This window comes from Hypanus sabinus, chromosome 13, assembly GCF_030144855.1.
Source record: "Hypanus sabinus isolate sHypSab1 chromosome 13, sHypSab1.hap1, whole genome shotgun sequence".
NCBI lineage: Eukaryota > Metazoa > Chordata > Chondrichthyes > Myliobatiformes > Dasyatidae > Hypanus > Hypanus sabinus.
In genome coordinates this window covers 70979299-70996581 of record NC_082718.1, presented here as the reverse complement: position 1 = coordinate 70996581, position 17283 = coordinate 70979299, and the positions used below count along the sequence as shown (strand labels likewise).

The 17283-nt window shown below is 42.6% G+C and overlaps 1 protein-coding gene across 2 annotated transcripts in view; it reads left to right on the top strand.

The window, feature by feature from the left end:
- Window positions 1-17283, top strand: part of slc7a4 (solute carrier family 7 member 4) — a 65161-nt gene that overhangs the window by 4977 nt on the left and 42901 nt on the right. The window contains exon 1 of one of the 2 annotated variants that reach the window (XM_059987864.1): window positions 5630-6069. The exons of the other annotated variant lie outside the window; for it this stretch is intronic. The gene's annotated coding sequence lies outside the window, so the exon portion shown is untranslated. Of the gene's footprint in view, window positions 1-5629; window positions 6070-17283 lie in introns of those variants that run through there. 2 annotated transcript variants of the gene reach the window in all.

The window sequence follows — 17283 nt, the reverse complement described above, 5'->3', positions numbered from 1 at the left end:
CTTCAACATCTTGAACAACAATGTAATGTTGGCGGCCACAATAACACAGCGGTTAGTGTGCCACTATTACAGCTTGGGACATTGAAGTTCAAAACCGGCACTCTTGTAAAGAGTCTCTATACTTCCTGTGGAATACGTGGATTTTCTCCAGGTCCTCTGGGGAGCATGCCTTATGAGAATAGGTTGAGTGAACTTGGCGTTTTCTCCTTGGAGCGACAGAGGGTGAGGGGTGACCTGAATGAGGTGTATAAGATGAGAGACATAGATCATGTGGATAGACAGAGGCTTTTTCCAGGACTGAAATGGTTGCCACAGGAGGACACAGGTTTAAGGTGCTGGGGAGTAGGTACAGAGGAGATGTCAGGTGTAAGTTCTTTACTCAGAGTGGTGACTGCATGGAATGGGCTGCCGGCAACTATGGTGGTGGTGGCTACAATAGGGTCTTTTAAGAGACTTCTAGATAGGTACATGAAGCTTAGTAAAATAGAGGGCTATAGGTAAGCGTAGTAATTTCCAAGGTAGGGACATGTTCGGCACAACTTTGTGGGCCAAAGGCCTGTATTGTGCTGTAGGTTTTCTGTTTTCCTCCCGTAGTCCATCGGTCATTGTAAATTGTCTCATGATTAAATTGGGGTTGTGGGGTTGCTAGGGTGGTGTAGCTTGAAGGGCCCGAGAGGCCAGGTCTGTTCTGTATCGCTAAATAAAATAAACTCCTTTACTCAAAGCCCTGGCTGATGAGACCAGTGCCAAATGTCCTCTTTTCCATCCTGCCTTCCTGTGTTATTACTTTCAGTGAGTGATAGCCTAGTTGAAGGGCTGGTTTACCAACCTAATTGTGGATGGTGGCTATGCAGTTTGGCAGATGGCAGATTAAAAAGATGTGTGTCGTTTATATAACAGGTAATAAAACCAAACAAAAACCACCAGGCTCAAAGACAGCTTCTATCCCATTGTTATAAAACTCCTGAATGGACATCTCATACTGCAAAGATTAAGATAAAATTCATGAATGCCTCAACTCCCCTAGGAGCCTAAAGACAAAGAAATATGTCATGTCCCCATCACCATCAATGCACCATCCTTTCTGAATGCATGACAGCTTGGTACAGCAACTGCTCTGCAAGGAACTGCAGAGTTGTCAACACAGCTCAGCAAATCATGGAAACCAACTTTCTTGGATTCTGTTTATACTTCTCACTGCCTCAGGCAGTATAATCAAAGACCCCTCTTTCTTTCCTCTTGGATTGGGCAGAAAATACAAAATCATGGAAGTACGTACTCAAGGACACCTTCTACACCCTGTTAGCTGACTGTCAAATGGTTCCCTAATATAAGATGGGTTCTTGACCTGACAATCTACCTTGTTGTGATCTTGCCCCTTACTGTTTACCTGCATTGCACTTCCACTGTAGTTGTTACACTTCATTCCACATTGTTATTTTGCCTTATCTACCTCAATGCACTGTGATGATTTGATTCATACGACAGTGTGCAAGACAAACTTTTCACTATCTTGGTATACATGGTGATGATAAACCGATTTTAATTCCAATTCCTGATCTACCTTGTCATGGCTTCTTGCATGCTATTCCTCCACCTGCATTGTACTTGCTCTGTAAATATAACACTAGATTCTGCTATGCATGGATTGATCTATCTGGATGGAACACAAACAAAGCCTTTGATTGTAAGACACATTATAAGTGCTGGAGGAACTCAGCAGGACTGAAGGGTCTTCGTCGACTACTCTTTTCCACAGATGCTGCCTGGCGTGCTGAGTTCCTCCAGCATTGTGTGTGTGTTGCTTAGATTTCCAGCATCAGCAAATTTTCTCTTGTTTGCCTTTCATTGTACCTCGGTACAAGTGAGTATTATAAGCTAAATGGAGGGCAAAGGTTGATAGTGATAGATTGATCATATCAATGTTTTAAACAAGACATTTTATCTTTTAAACAAGACATGTACTCTATGCTGGAGACATGGGAGCAGCGCAAAGCCATGCAGCTAATCGAGCCCGCTCCTCCATTCCATTATGGCTGATTTATTTTCCCCCTCTACCCCATTCTCCTGCCTTCTCCCTTTAACTGTTGATGCCCTTATCAGTCAAAAACCTATCAATCTCTGCTTTAAACACACTCAATGACTTGCCATCCTGGCAATGAATTCCACAGATTCATCACCCTCAACTGAAGTAATTCCCCCTTGTCTCTGTCAAAATGTCTCTTAGATGTCTCTCTGAGGCTGTGCCCTTAAGTCCCAGACTCTCCCATTACAGGAAACACCTTCTGCATGTCCACTCAATCTAGGCCTTTCATGAGCTGTGAAAATACAGTTTAATGTTTACGGTAGGGAAAAGAAAACTAACTTTGTTTTCCGAGTTCTGGGGATGGTGGGGAGTAGAAGAAAGACAGTATCTGCAGCAATGATCTAGGAGTGCTCAGTGTGTAGAGCTGCATCTATGAGTGCTGGGGGGGGAGGGGGGGGGTCAACATTTCAGGTCGAGATCCTGCATGAGGACTGAGTGGAGAGGGATTAGCTTATCTGGGGAAAAAAAAAGAGATATTGACCCAGACTTGGTACCCTATCACCCACATTCCCTTTGTTCTCTCCACCCTCTTTCCTTCATGGCAATGCAAAGGTAACTTGTTTTCTTTCTTCCCCATTTTGAAGGCTCTTGGATTGGGTTACATTGCTTCAGTTTCTACCTTCACCGATGTTGCTAACCTGCACTATTCCAAGATTTTATGATTTATTTCAGATTTCTCACATCTGCACTGTTTTGATTGGGTTTTATTTCTCCTGCACATGTAATATGATCACATTTTCTCTTTATATCCCTCGCTCTGTTTCTCCCTCTTATACAAACAACTTGCATGTGGGAGATCAGCTGCTGGTTCGGAGGTTCAGGAGATCCTGCGCCCGCAAAGTTTGCTCTACAGTGGGAAACAAAAATCGACCCCTTGGAAACTTACAGCACAAAGCTCACTCCTCCGTTACTTTGCAAGCAAAATTCACCCTTTTTTGGCAACTTTATAGCACAAAATTTACCCCCAATTTACAGTTCAAAATTCCCTCTTCCATCAGCTACAGCTCAAAATTGGACCACCCGCAAATCCGCAGCAGAAAATACACTCCTCCGACAAATTGCAAAGCAAACTTTAAATGTAATGGGACGTGTAAAGGATAAAATAGAGTCGGCCCTCCTTATCCACAGGGGATTGGTTCCAGGACCCCCATGGATACAGAAGTCCCTTATTTAACCTGTGTCAGTGCAGTGGACATTAGGACCTGGCGCAGACTGAATCCGCAGTGTTTCTATTTACGAAAATAATCACAATCACGATTGAAAATAATGTGGAAGTAATAAAGCGACCAGAAAGAGATGAAACGCCATCGGTCATTGGGAAAGCGTTAGGCTACAGTCGGTCAACGGTCAGAACAATTTTAATGGAGCATGTGAAAGGCCCTGCCCCGATGAAAGCTAAGAAATGCAGTGGTTTAATTATTAGAATACATACGTTTCTTAAGTGTTTTATATGCATAGAAAGGTAAAATATATACTAAGACAAACGTTTGACCAACTGACGCTAAATAATACCGGATGTACTTGTTCCGACTTCAAATCCGACTTAAAGACGGACTCAGGAACGGTACTCATTCATAACCCGGGGATTGCTTGTACTTTAAAATCAATAGACAACAGGTGCAGGAGTAAGCCATTCGGCCCTTCTAGCCAGCACCGCCATTCACTGTGATCATGGCTGATAATACACAATCAGTACCCCGTTCCTGCCCTCTCCCCATATCCCTTGACCCCGCTATCTATAAGAGCTCTATCTAATTCTCTCTCGAATGCATCCAGAGACTTGCTGCACTGCCTTCTGGGGCAGAGCATTCCACATATCCACCACTCTCTGGGTGAAAAAGTTTTTCCGCATCTCTGTTCTAAATGGCCTACCCCTTATTCTTAAACTGCAGCCTCTAGTTCTGGACTCACCCATCAGCGGGAATATGCTTCCTTCCTCCAGCGTGTCCAATCCCTTAATAATCTTATATGTCTCAATCAGATCCCCTCTCATCCTTCTAAATTCCAGTGTATACAAGTCCAGTCGCTCCAATCTTTCAACATATGACAGTCCCACCATTCCAGGAATTAACCTTGAGAACCTACGCTGCACTCCCTCAATAGCAAGAATGTCCTTCCTCAAATTTGGAGACCAAAACTGCACACAGTACTCCAGGTGGGGTTTCACCAGGGCCCTGTACAGCTGCAGAAGGACCTCTTTACTCCTATACTCAATGCCTCTTGTTATAAAGGCCAGCATGCTATTAGCTTTCTTCACTGCCTGCTGTACCTGCATGCTTGCTTTCATTGACTGATGTACAAGAACACCTAGATCTTTTTGTACTTCCCCTTTTCCTAACTTGACACCATTCAGAGAGTAATCTGTCTTCCTGTTCTTGCCACCAAAGTGGATAACCTCACATTTATCCACATTAAACTGCATCTGCCCACTCGCCCAACCTGTCCAAGTCATCCTGCGTTCTCATAACATCTTCCTGACATTTCACACTGCCACCCAGCTTTGTGTCATTAGCAAATTTGCTAATGTTACTTTTGTGGTCCCAGCACCGAACCTTGCGGTACCCCACAGGTCACAGCCTGCCATTCCAAAAGGGACCCGTTAATCACTACTCTGTTTCCTGTCAGCCAGCCAATTTTCAATCCATGTCAGTACTCTGCCCCCAATACCATGTGCCCTAATTTTGTCCACTAATCTCCTATGTGGGACTTATCAAAAGCTTTCTGGAAGTCCAGGTACACTACATCCACTGGCTCTCCCTTGTCCATTTTCATAGTTACATCCTCAAAAAATTCCAGAAGATTAGTCAAGCATGATTTTCCCTTCATAAATCCATGCTGACTCGGACTGATCCTTCTACTGCTATCCAAATGTGTCGTAATTTCCTCTTTTAAAATTGACTCCAGCATCTTTCCCACCACTGACGTCAGGCTAACCGGTCTATAATTCCCTATTTTCTCTTTCCCTCCTTTCTTGAAAAGTGGGACAACATTAGCCACCCTCCAATCAGCAGGAACTGTTCCTGAATCTATAGCACATTGGAAAATGATTACCAATGCGTCCACGATTTCTAGAGCCACCTCTTTAAGTAATCATCTCTAGATTACATAATGCCTAATACAATGTAAATGCTATGGAAAATAGTTGTTATACTATATTGTTTAGGGAACAACGACAAGAAAAAAGTCTGTGCATACTCAAACAACGAGTGCTGGAGAGAAAACATCCGAGTTTTCCCGATCCGCGGTTGGTTGAATCCGCGCATGCGGAACCCGCGGATAAGGAGGGCCGACTGTAATGCAGATTCCTTCGCTTTCTCCAGCTCTTCCCGCTTTAAAACATTTGTATCAGAATTAAAATTTGAATTGCGCTAGCAACCACTTCGATTTAATTATCCTCAGGCAAAATACTTCCCACGTTTGGAACAGGCAAGGCCTGCTTCATAATTAAAGCCTTGCAGGTTCAACAAAATATTAACTCTTAAGGTACAAAACGCCTTTGGATCTTTAAAATAATTTCCAAGATAACAGAAATATTTCCTACTCCCTTTAATAAATCCCCTGTTTAAAAGTGGACATGTTCCTATGTGGGCTTTAAGAGTGTTGCGACAGGCGGATTCTCTGGCGGATTCAGCGCTTGTTCCAGTGACAAGCAGAAACCCGTATGAACTAGGGATACCGGTCTCGCGAGTCATCTGTTGAATTGCACAATCACCCTCTCGTGCTGGAAGATAACCTTAAAACCTGTGACCCCGATTTCCTCTGCTTTTGTTTGACGTCTTTCATCCCTTTTCCTTTCCGTCTCACGCTGACACCTTCAGAAGACACCCATTAATACTCTTTATCCATAGGAACTCTCAATCTAATTCTGAACATATCTCTCCCTCCCTCTCTCTCCGGCACTTTCTGACGTCAGTGCATCCGGAGAGAGACAGACTACGTTACTGACTGTAAGGAGCGGTCAAACAAAGGAACCGGGAAATCAGGTACACCTTTCCTCCATTCCTGCCGTTTTACACTTTGCTGTTTCTTCGATTGCTGTTTTCGGAATGCCATTGCCTCTCAGTTTTGCTTCGCCTTTTCCGATGCCTATATTGAACATCCCCAAACAGCTGTGAGCGTCTTTTCCACAACAGCCGGTCGCGGGCGTGGTTTGCAAACCCGCACGGGATTTTTGCAAATTAACCGAATCATTACGGACCTGAAATTAAATGGGTGGCTATTTTAACTCTTGTGTGTTTTTGAGTTTTCCTGAGTTTAAATTATTGACGGGGCGAGAATCGGATACATTCGTCCTTTTTTTATATAAATTTTCCACTTGTTTCCGAGTCTAGGTGAAACGAGCGAGTAACCTAAGATGTCATACAAATGATTTTGTCGGTGTCTCGACACTGACACCACTGCAATCCTAGCTCCGACATCAGGCGCTGAGTGTCGATGCAACGAAACGTATCTCTATCCTTGCCCGTTCCATTAATTCTGCAGCTATTGCTGCGTCGTTTCATCAGTTTTCTTCGTCTATTGGTTCGAACGTTATTTCCAGTCCAATGCCTGTTACCAATCCACTCTTGTAGTTACAACACTGGAATCTACCTAATAGAGTGGGAAGCTGTCCGGGTATGACCTGCCTACAAAAAAGCTGGATTAATTCAAGATAGATGAAATTACTGAATCCTGATGAAAGGTTTCAGCCCGAAAAGCCGACTGTTTATTCATTTCCAGAGATGCTGCCTGACCTGCTGAGATCCTCCTGCATTTTGTGTCTGTTGTTCTGGATTTCAGCATCTGCAGAATCTCTCATGTTTTTGTGTATTATTTTGTCAGGCTAACCTCCGTCATCAACGACCTAATTTACCAGAGCATTGGAATTGGTTTATTATTGTCACCTGTATCAGAATTAGGATTAATGTCATGGACATGCTGTATGTTGTGAAATTTGTCAATGTAATGAGATACAGTCCAAGTCATAAAGCCCAGAAATAGGCCCTTCTGACCCCTCTAATAAATGCCAGACTTATACTAATCCCATCAACCTTGTTTGTCAATGATTTGGATAATGGAATCCATGGTTTTGTGGCAAGGTTTGCTGATGATATGAAGATAAGTGGAGGGGTAGGTAATGCTGAGGAAGCAATACAATTGCAGCAGGATTTAGACACATTAGAATAATGGGCAGAAAAATGGCAGATGCAATACAGTGTTTGGAACTGTTGGGGAGGGGACGACAGCTTATCTGGGGCAAGCAACCACGGCCTTCCTTCTGGCACTGAGTCTGGTCCTGTGGCTCAGAAGGGTAGGGAACTGAAGGGGTGGCAGCCATAAAGGGTCTCTACAGGAGATTCTGTGGATTGAAAAAGGAAACACAGATGGTAGTTTGCCTCCCAGGTGCCAGGGTCCATGATGTTTCTGGACACGTCCACAATATCCTGAAGAGGGAGGGTGAGCAGCCAGAAGTTGTGGTACATATTGGTACCAACAACATAGGTAGAGAAAGGGTGGAGGTCCTGAAAACAGAATCCAGTGAGTTAGAAAGGAAGCTGAGAAGCAGAACCTCAAAGGTAGTAACCTCCGGATTACTGCCTGTGTCACACGACAGTGAGGACAGGAATTGGCAGACAGATGTGTGGCTGAAGAATTGGAGCGGGGGCAGGGGTTCAGATTTGTGGCTAATTGGGACCTCTTTTGGGGTAGGTGGGACTTCTACGAAAGGAATGGGTTGTACTTGAATCTGAGGGGGACCAATATTCTTGTGGGCAGGTTTACTAGAGCTGTTGGGAGTGGTTTAAAGTAATACGGCAGTGTGGGAACAAGAGCTAAGGAAGAGCCAGCAGGTTTACAAGTAGATGATGGGTGTAACATGAATGTAAGGAAGAACAAGCCAATGACTGAGTACAAATGCAAACAGAGCAAAGAGTTAAATTGTACCACAGAGTCAAAATTCAAAAGGACAGGACAAAGAATGTAGGATTGAAGGTGCTGTATTTAAGTGCGCTTTGGAATTTCAGGATTTATATTGTATACGTTTTTCTAACATCAAATGTACTTACTGAATAAGGTGGATGAACTCATGGTGCAATTAGAGTTTGGTTGGTATGATGTTGTGGGCATCACTGAGTCGTGGCTGAAAGAAGGCCATAGTTGGGAGCCTAACATCATAGGATGTACTTTATATCGAAAGGACAGACAGGAAGTCATAGGCAGTGGTGTGGCTCTGTTGGTAAGAGATGAAATTACTCCTTTAAAAAGAGGTGACATTGGGTCAGAGAATATTGATTCTTTGTGGGTAGAATTAAGAAATTACAAGGGTAGAAAAACCATTACGGGAATCATATACAGGCCTCCAAACAGTACCCAAGATTGAGATTGCAAAGGGAGCTGGAAAAGGCATGTAATAAGGGTAATGACACAATTGTAATGGGACACTTCAGTGTGCAAGGGGATTGGGAAAATCAGGTTTGTGTCAGATTGCAAGAGAGGGAATTTGTTGAATGCCTATGAGATGGCTTTTTAGAGCAGCTTGTGCTTGAGCCTACTGGGGGAAAGGCTATCTTAGATTGGGTGTTGTGATCTTATTAGGGGGCTTAATGTAAAGGAACCCTTAGGAGGCAGTGATCATAATATGATTGAATTCATACTGCAATTTGAGAGGACGAAGCATAAGTCACATGTATCAGTATCGCAGTGGAATAAAGGGAATTACAGGGGCTTGAGAGTGGAGCTTGCCCGGGATTGGAGGAGGATACTGGAGAGGATGACAGCAGAGCAGAGATGGCTGATGTTTTTTGGGAATAGTTCATAAGATGCATGATAGATATGTCACAGAAGTTGTGTGACATACGCAATGGCAGAAATGGCAGGGGTAGGCAACGGTGGCTGATGGGAAATTAAGGACTCCATAAAAGCCAGGTGTCCCAATCAATGAGCTGACACTAGAGGTGTGGGTTATAGAGGTGCTCTGCCCTATAAAAAAGGCACACAAAGTCGGCTTACTGACAAAACCTGCTCTTCTCAAGAAAGATCTATTTATGTACATCATGCTTCAATCAAAACTTTCAGAGGACCTTCGAAGAAGAATTGTAGAGATGCATGAAAAAGAACCCAAGGGTAACAGCAAAATGCCTGCAGAAATATCTGGAACTTGCTGAAGTCTCTGTTCATGTGTCCACTATAAGAAAAATACTGAACAAGAATGGTGCTCATGGAAGGACACCACGGAGGAAACCACTGTTCTCCAAAAGCACCCATTGCCGCACGTCTCAAGTTTGCAAAAGACCACCTGGGTGTTCTACAACAATGTTCTATAGACAGATGAAACAAAAGTTGAACTTTACGGCAGAAATGCACTTTGCTATGTTTGGATGAAAAAGGTCACTGCACACCAACACCAAATCCTCATCCCAACTGTGAAGCATGGTGGGAGAAGCATCATGGTTTGGGACTGTTTTGCTGCCTCAGGGCTTGAACAGCTTGCAATTATATAAGGAACAATGAATTCAAAATTGTATCAAGACATTTTATAGGAGAATGTCAGGGTAGCAGTCCATCACCTACAGGAAGCTTAATAGAAGTTGAATAATGCAACAAGACAATGATCTAAACACAAGAGTAAATCAACAGCAGAATGGTTTCAAAAGAAGAACATTGTGTTTTGGAATGGCTGAGTCGAAGTCCTAATCTTAATCCTGTACAAGTGTTGTGGAAGGACCTGAAGCAAGCAGTTCATGCAAGGAAGCCCACCAACATCCCAGTGTTGAAGCAGTTTGTAAGGAGGAATGGCCTAAAGTACCTCCAACCTGATGTGCAGGACTCATCAACAGTTCCCAGAAACATTTGATTGAAGTTATTGCTGAGAAAGAGATCATACCCGTTACTGAAAGCAAAAGTTCACATACATTTTCCAACAAATATATGTAATATTGGATTTTTTTTCAATAAATAAATGGATGAGTATAATTTTTTTGTATTATTTATTTAATTGGGTTTTTTAAATCTAGTTTAAGGACGTGAAGATTGGATCCCATTTTAGGTCATATCTATGCAGCAATAGAGAAAATTCTACAAGGGTAAACAAACTTTCTAGCACCACTGTAATTACTGCAGTGATAAGAACAGTTCAGAGATTTCTTGAATCAGCTCTGACACCCAAAAATCTTAAATGGTTAAATCAGGAGTTTGGTGGAATCCAGCTTGGATGATATAGGACAAAACTCAGGAAACTGGACACGGATCACTCTGGATCAAATTATGTGAGATGTTAACACTCACATGCTTTTGCTTTATTTAGAGACACGCCACATACAGGCCCTTCAGGCACAACAGGTCCACACCATCCAGTGATACCCATGTGATCAGATAGCCTACTAACTTGTATGGCATTGGAATGTGAGAGGACCAGAACATCTGGAGGAAACGGGGAGAAAGTACAAATTCCTTACACACCAATGGTGCTGTAATAAGATTATACTAACATGCTAAGCCAAACTGTGTCTAATTCTTTTTAGGGTTGTGTAGGAACTTAGAGCTAAGAATCATGGACTTTGAGTAGGGGAAATCCCCACATCTTGATGACGCTGCACATTTACTGTAAGACGTGATACAAAACCAATTATTCAGATGTGGATAAGTTGGATGGGGCTGGTGATTCTCTTTGCAACAGAGGCAGAGGGAAACCATGAACACAATTACAAATGTGAAGGGGCTTCGACAGAGTCAGCAGCAACTTGTTACCCATGGTTTTGTCTTTGGATTAGCACATAAGCATAATCAGAAAGAAAGCCTCTACTTAGAAGCTTGTGAAGTTTCAACATTTCAGCAAGAACTTTGACAAACTTCTGTAGTGGAAAGTATCCTAACTGGTTGCATCATGGCCTAGTATGGAAACACCAGTATCCAGGAATGGAAAAGGATACAGGACGTCATGGATATAGTCCAGTCCATCGTGGCAAAGCCCTTCCCACCATTGAGTACATTTACACAGAGCACTGTCACAGGAAAAGAGCATTCATTATCAAAGACCCCCACCATCCAGGCCATGCTCTCTTCTCACTACTGTCATCAGGCAGGAGATGTAGATGCCCTAGGTGCCGAAGCTTTAGGTGCCACACCATCAGGTGCCTGGGGTGGAGTTAGAGGCAGATACTTAAGGGACTTTTCAGTGATATTTAGATAGGCACATAAAATATGAGAAAAGTGGAAGGAAATGAACATTGTGTAGGCAGAAGAGAATAGTTGGCCATTTGATTACTAATTTAATTGGTTTAAAGTTCAAAGTACATTTATTATCAAAGAATTTAACCTTGACATTCAGCTTCATGCAGGCAGCCACAAAACATAACACAGTAGAATTCATGAAAAACCCCTCATCACAAAATCAAACATCTAATGTGCAAAAAAATGAACAAATCGTGTAAACAATAAAAAAAGTCAACAAATAATGCACAGAACATGAACTACAAAGTCCCTTAAAGTGAGTCCACAGCTCTGGAGCCAGTTCAGCCCTGCAGCTGGTTCAGGAGTCCAGTGGCTGCAGGCCACAGCCCTGGAGCCAGTTCAGTGCTGTGGCAAGTAAAGCCTCGTGGAGTAGTGACCGTCGGCACAACACTGAGGGCTGAGGGGCATGTTCCGGTGCTATACTGTGTTCTATGGCTGATTTATTGTCCCTTTCAACCCCAATTCAAAATCATTTTGAACCTTGAACACGACAGAGAAGTGAAAAGCGTTGAGGGGTGTGGCATGGGTTGATTGTAATTGTTGGAGGATCAGAGTGTTGAGCTAGGTTAAACAAATGGCTGTCTGAATCCTAAACCCATACTTTATTGTCTGTGCAAATATTAATGCAAATTATGTTAACTTCAAGCCAGCAGTTTAAGTTATAAATGCTGTTGGTCCCTTTGTGCCAGTACTCACTCAGAACATGATTCCAACTTGTAACACTGAAATAGGAGATCTCCCGTTGATCCTTCTCCTTGCTCCTAGCATAGGGATTTTCCTAGTAATAATATCTGTAAATCTCTCCAATTCACCTCTCTCTTCTTCTCTTTCGAAGCCCAAGTCAAAGTAAATTTAAGTTTATTACTCAAGTATACATATGTTGCAATATATTACCATGAGATTAATTTTCTTGTGAGCATTTACAAGAAACAGAATTTATGAAAACTATACATAAATAGACCATGTGCAAAAGAAGACAAATTGTGCAAATAAAAAAAAAGATAGTACAGAGAATAGGAGATGAAAAATCCTTGAAAGTGAGTCTAAAGGTTGTGGAATCAGTTCAGAATTGAAGTGAGTGAAATTATCCAGGACAGTTCAGGAGACTGATGGTTGAGGAGCAATAACTGTTGCTGAACCTGGTGGTATGTGACCTGAGGTTCCTGTGCCTCCTGCCCGATGGTAGTAGTGAGAAGAGAGCATGGCCTGGATGGTGGGGATGCTGGTGAGATGGATGCTGCTTTCTTGTGGCAGCGCTGCATGTAAATTCAAAATTGTTTAAGATTGTTTAATGTCTGTTCCCGTACATGTGTAAAGGAAAATGAAATAATTGTTACTCTCGATCCAATACAGCCCAAAGAAAACACATTAAAATAAAGAACACAATAATAAAAAACACAGCAAATATAAATACATAGATAACTTATATTTGTAGATCAATTGTATGTCCATAAAGTGACACTAGGCATAGAAGTGTCTGTACATAAGCTAACAGACAGGAAATAATGAAGTGGTGGTGGGGGTGTTTTTGTATGTGGTAGTCCTGACATGGATGTTACATAGCCTCCTTCCTGATGGGAGTGGAACAAACAGTCCATGACAAGCTCGGTCCCTTTGTGCCAATACTTAGGGTTTCCACTGCTGTGCCGCTGATGTAAAGAGTGTGAATGATGTGAGTTCTCCTGAAGTTGATAACCATCTCCTTTGTTATGTTGGCATTGAGGAAGGAGTTATTTGCCTGACACCAGGCCTCGATCTCTTCCACCTCCTCTCTGTAGGCCATCTCATCATTGTTACTGATCAGTCCCACCACTGCTCTGTCATCAGTGAACTTAATGATATGATTGCTCAGCTGTTTAGCCATGCAGTCATGTGTGAGCAGAGTGTACAGCACCCAACTCTGGGGGGCACCAGTGTTGAGGATGATGGGGAGAGAGGAGCGGTTGTGCATTCTAACTATCTGAGATCTGTTGGTTAGGAAGTCCAACACCCAGTTGCACGATGGTGTATTTAGACTGAAGATTAGGAGTTTGTTCGCTAAGGTCTGTGGAACAAAAATGTTGAATGCTGAACTGAAATCCAGACACAGAAGTCTGATGTAAGTGTCCTTGTTTTCGAGGTGTGTCGGGGCCAAGTGCAAGGCAGATGCCATAGCGGTTCTGTTGGTAAGCATATTGGTGAGTGTCCGGTGTGGCAGGAATGGAGTTGTTGATGTGCCATTTCCAGCCATTCAAAGCTCTGGATGATCATTGGCATCAGTACCACTGGGTGGTAGTCGTTTATTTCTGAAGGTGTGGATTTCTTTGGTTCAGGCCAAGACCCTTCATCAGGACTGGAAAGGAAGGGGGAAGAAGTCAGAATAAGAAGGTGGGGGAGAGGAGATAGAAGTACAAGGTGGCAGGTGATAGGTGAAGCCAGCAGAAGGGTGAAGTAAAGATCTGGGAAGTTCATTGGTGGAAGAGGTAGAGGGCTGATGAAGGGGGAATCTAATGGAAATGGATAGAAGACCATAGAAGCAAGGGAATACGCTAAATTTTGCCTAACAAATCTCTATACAACTTAAACATCTACAGAAGTTTTTCTAAATTTTTGTTGACATGCTGGAATGCCAAATTTACACAAACTTCAAAGAAAGTAGAGGCACTGTAGTTCCTTCTTTGTGATGGCATTTATGTGCTGGTCCCAAGACAAATCTTTTGATATGATAATACCAAGTAATTTAATGTTATAGAACCTTTCCATCCCCAATCCCCTAATAAGGATTTGCTGATGGATCTCTGTCTGCTTCCTCCTGTAGGTGAGAATCAGTTTAGCTGATGTTGTGTAACCAATCAAACATACTTTCAACTTCCTTTCTCTGACCTACCTGTGATTTGGCCTACAACAATGATGTCATCAGCTAACTTAAATACTATAGTGTGTGCCTGAAAAGCACTGCTGGCGGTGATGGTGGAGCCTGGTAACATTTAACCTGCTCTAAGTTCAATCTAACCCTTTCCACCTACTTAGCCCTCCATTTTTCCATAATCTATGTGCCTAAGAGTTCCTTAAACGCTCCTAATATATTTGCTTCTACCAACGCCCCTGATAGAGCATTCCACCCACCCACCATTCTGTGTTAAAAAAACCTTATCTCTGACATCAACCCCCCCCCCCCCCACCCCGCTATACTTTCCTCCAAGCACCTTATAGTTATGCCTCCTGGTGTTAGTCATTTCCATCCTGGCTATCCGATCTATGCCTCTTAGGATAACTTACCATGGACTATTGGTCTTCAGGTTGTGCCACTCAGGGATTTGTGCTAATATTATTTTGAACCTGAATCGTAGCTATACGCGCTGTGTGCTGCATGTGACTGTATGTACTACATGTCCGACCTTGGCCCGGAGGAAGATTATTTTGTTTAACTGTACACATGAGTATGATTGAATGAAAATTAAACTTGAGCTTGATCTCATCATTTTGTACACCCCTATCAAGTCAGCTAATCAGTGACAAAGTGCCAAGCCACAGGCATGATCAGATCTTAGAAAATGGAAGATAGAACACAGAACAGTATAGCACAGGAACAGGCCCTTTGGCCCACAATGATATATCAGATTCAAAGGTGGAGCCAGCAGGGACTTTTCTCTTTGCAGTGAAGGCAGATGTGAAGTGATTTGATAGAGGTGAATAAGATTATGAGAGGCAAGGATAGAGTGGACACCAGCACCTTTTCCCAGGACGGAAATTGTCAATACCAGAGGACAACCACTGAAGGTGAGTGGATGAAAGTTCAGGGGAGATGTCAGAGGTAGATTTTCTTTCCACACAGAGTGGTGAGTATCTAGACTGCACCGCAAAGGGTAGTGGTAGATTTTGATACAATGGGGACATTTAACAGGCACATGGATGTAAGAAATATGGAGTGTTATGAGCTGTGTAGGAGGGAATTCCAGGCACCCACCACTCACTGTGCAAAAGAACTTGCCCTGCACATCCTTCACACCCATCTCACCATAAGTGTGCGTCCTCTTGTATAAGAATTAACCTTGTTATTAATCATGTTCATTTCCATATGGTGCAATGGGCTCCATTCAAATAGATTTGAAAATTAATTTCTGAATTTGCATTTTTTGTGATCCAGTGCCCCTCTTTCAGAGATAGGCAGTATCCCATATCAACCCTTCTCACAGTTATTTGCATTTAGTCCAAACTGACATACCCAACAAGAGTCACTGGAGTATTGGTGCCATTATTATGTACTTGTGATTTCCTTTTCCTTTGCATCCTGTACCAGTGATTCAGACTTAGACAAATGGAACCTCCCAGTTAGCTATCAGCTGAACGTGAAAGGGTGGAATGGATTCAGAGGTGCAATGACCTGGCAAGTTGGTTGCTTTTGTCTGGCGTCTGTGAGTCCGGGACTGCCCCATGAATCGGATTCAAGTGAGAGTGTGCTATCTGATGATGATGCAAAGCTGAGTGACGGATTAGATTATGATGAGGATGCAGAGGTTCATGAGATACATTGTACAGGAAAATGGGTAGAGAAGGGATACGGGCCAAATGCGGACAAATGGGACCATGTGAAATGAGAATCCTGGTCAGCTTATCCCATTGGGCTGAGGGGCCCATTTCCATGCGTATGACATTGACTATTAAAGACCAAAATTGAGTGATTATGAGAAGCTAGAGAGAGTGGTCCTCAGGTAAAAGATTGCCTATGATGTTACTGTAAAGATGTCACCAAGGGTTGAATGACATACTCCTGCTTGTTCTTAAGTTTACCCCTAATAGAGTGAGCATCAGATTTATTTATGGAATTCAAGGACCTTGAGGGAGATTAGTGTAGAAATAGCAGGGACTCTGACAGAAATATTTCAAATGTCTTAGAAACGGGGATGGTGCCGGAGGATTGGCATATTGTTTATGTGGTTCCATTGTTTAAAAAGGGTTCTAAGAGTAAACCTAGCAATTATTGGCCTGTCAGTTTGATGTCAGTGGTGGGTAAATTAATGGAAAGTATTCTTAGAGATGGTATATATAATTATCTGGATAGACAGGGTCTGATTAGGAACAGTCAACATGGATTTGTGCGTGGAAGGTCATGTTGGACAAATCTTATTGAATTTTTTGAAGAGGTTATGAGGAAAGTTGATGAGGGTAAAGCAGTGGATGTTGTCTATATGGACTTCAGTAAGGCCTTTGACAAGGTTCCACACGGAAGTTTAGTTAGGAAGGTTCAATTGTTAGGTATTAATATTAAAGTAGTAAAATGGATTCAACAGTGGCGGGATGGGAGATGCCAGAGAGAAGTGGTGGATAACTGTTTGTCAGGTTGGAGGCCGGTTACTAGTGGTGTGCCTCAGGGATCTGTATTGGGTCCAATGTTGTTTGTCATATACATTAATGATCAAATATTGCTTTATTATACTGTTACATATCCCTGTGTTGTACTGCTCTCTATCCCTGTGTTGGACTGTTCTGTATCACAGTGTTGATCTTGTCTATATCTATATTTCGTACTGCTCTCTATCCTGGTGTTGTATTGTTCTACATCCCTGTGTTGTATTGTTCCATATCCCTGTGTTGTACACTCCTCAATCCCTGTGTTGCACTCTTCAATATCGCTGTGTTGTCATGCTCCATATCCCTGTGTTGTATTGGTCTATATACCTGTGTTGTACTGTTCTATATGCATATGTTGTACTGTTCCATATCCGTGTGTTGTACTGTTCTTTCTCTCTCTGTGTTGTTCTGTTCTATATCCCTGTGCTGTATTGTTCTAAATGCATGTGTTGTACTGTTCCATATCCCTTTGCTGTACTGTTCTATATCACTTTGTTGTACTGTTGCATTTGTCTGTGTTGTACTCTTCTACATCTCTGTGTTGTACTGGTCCATATTCCTCTGTTGTTCTGTTCTATATGTCTGTGTTGTACTGTTGTATATACCTGTGTTGTACTCTTCTATGTCTCTGTATTGTACTGTTCTATTTCTCTGTGTTG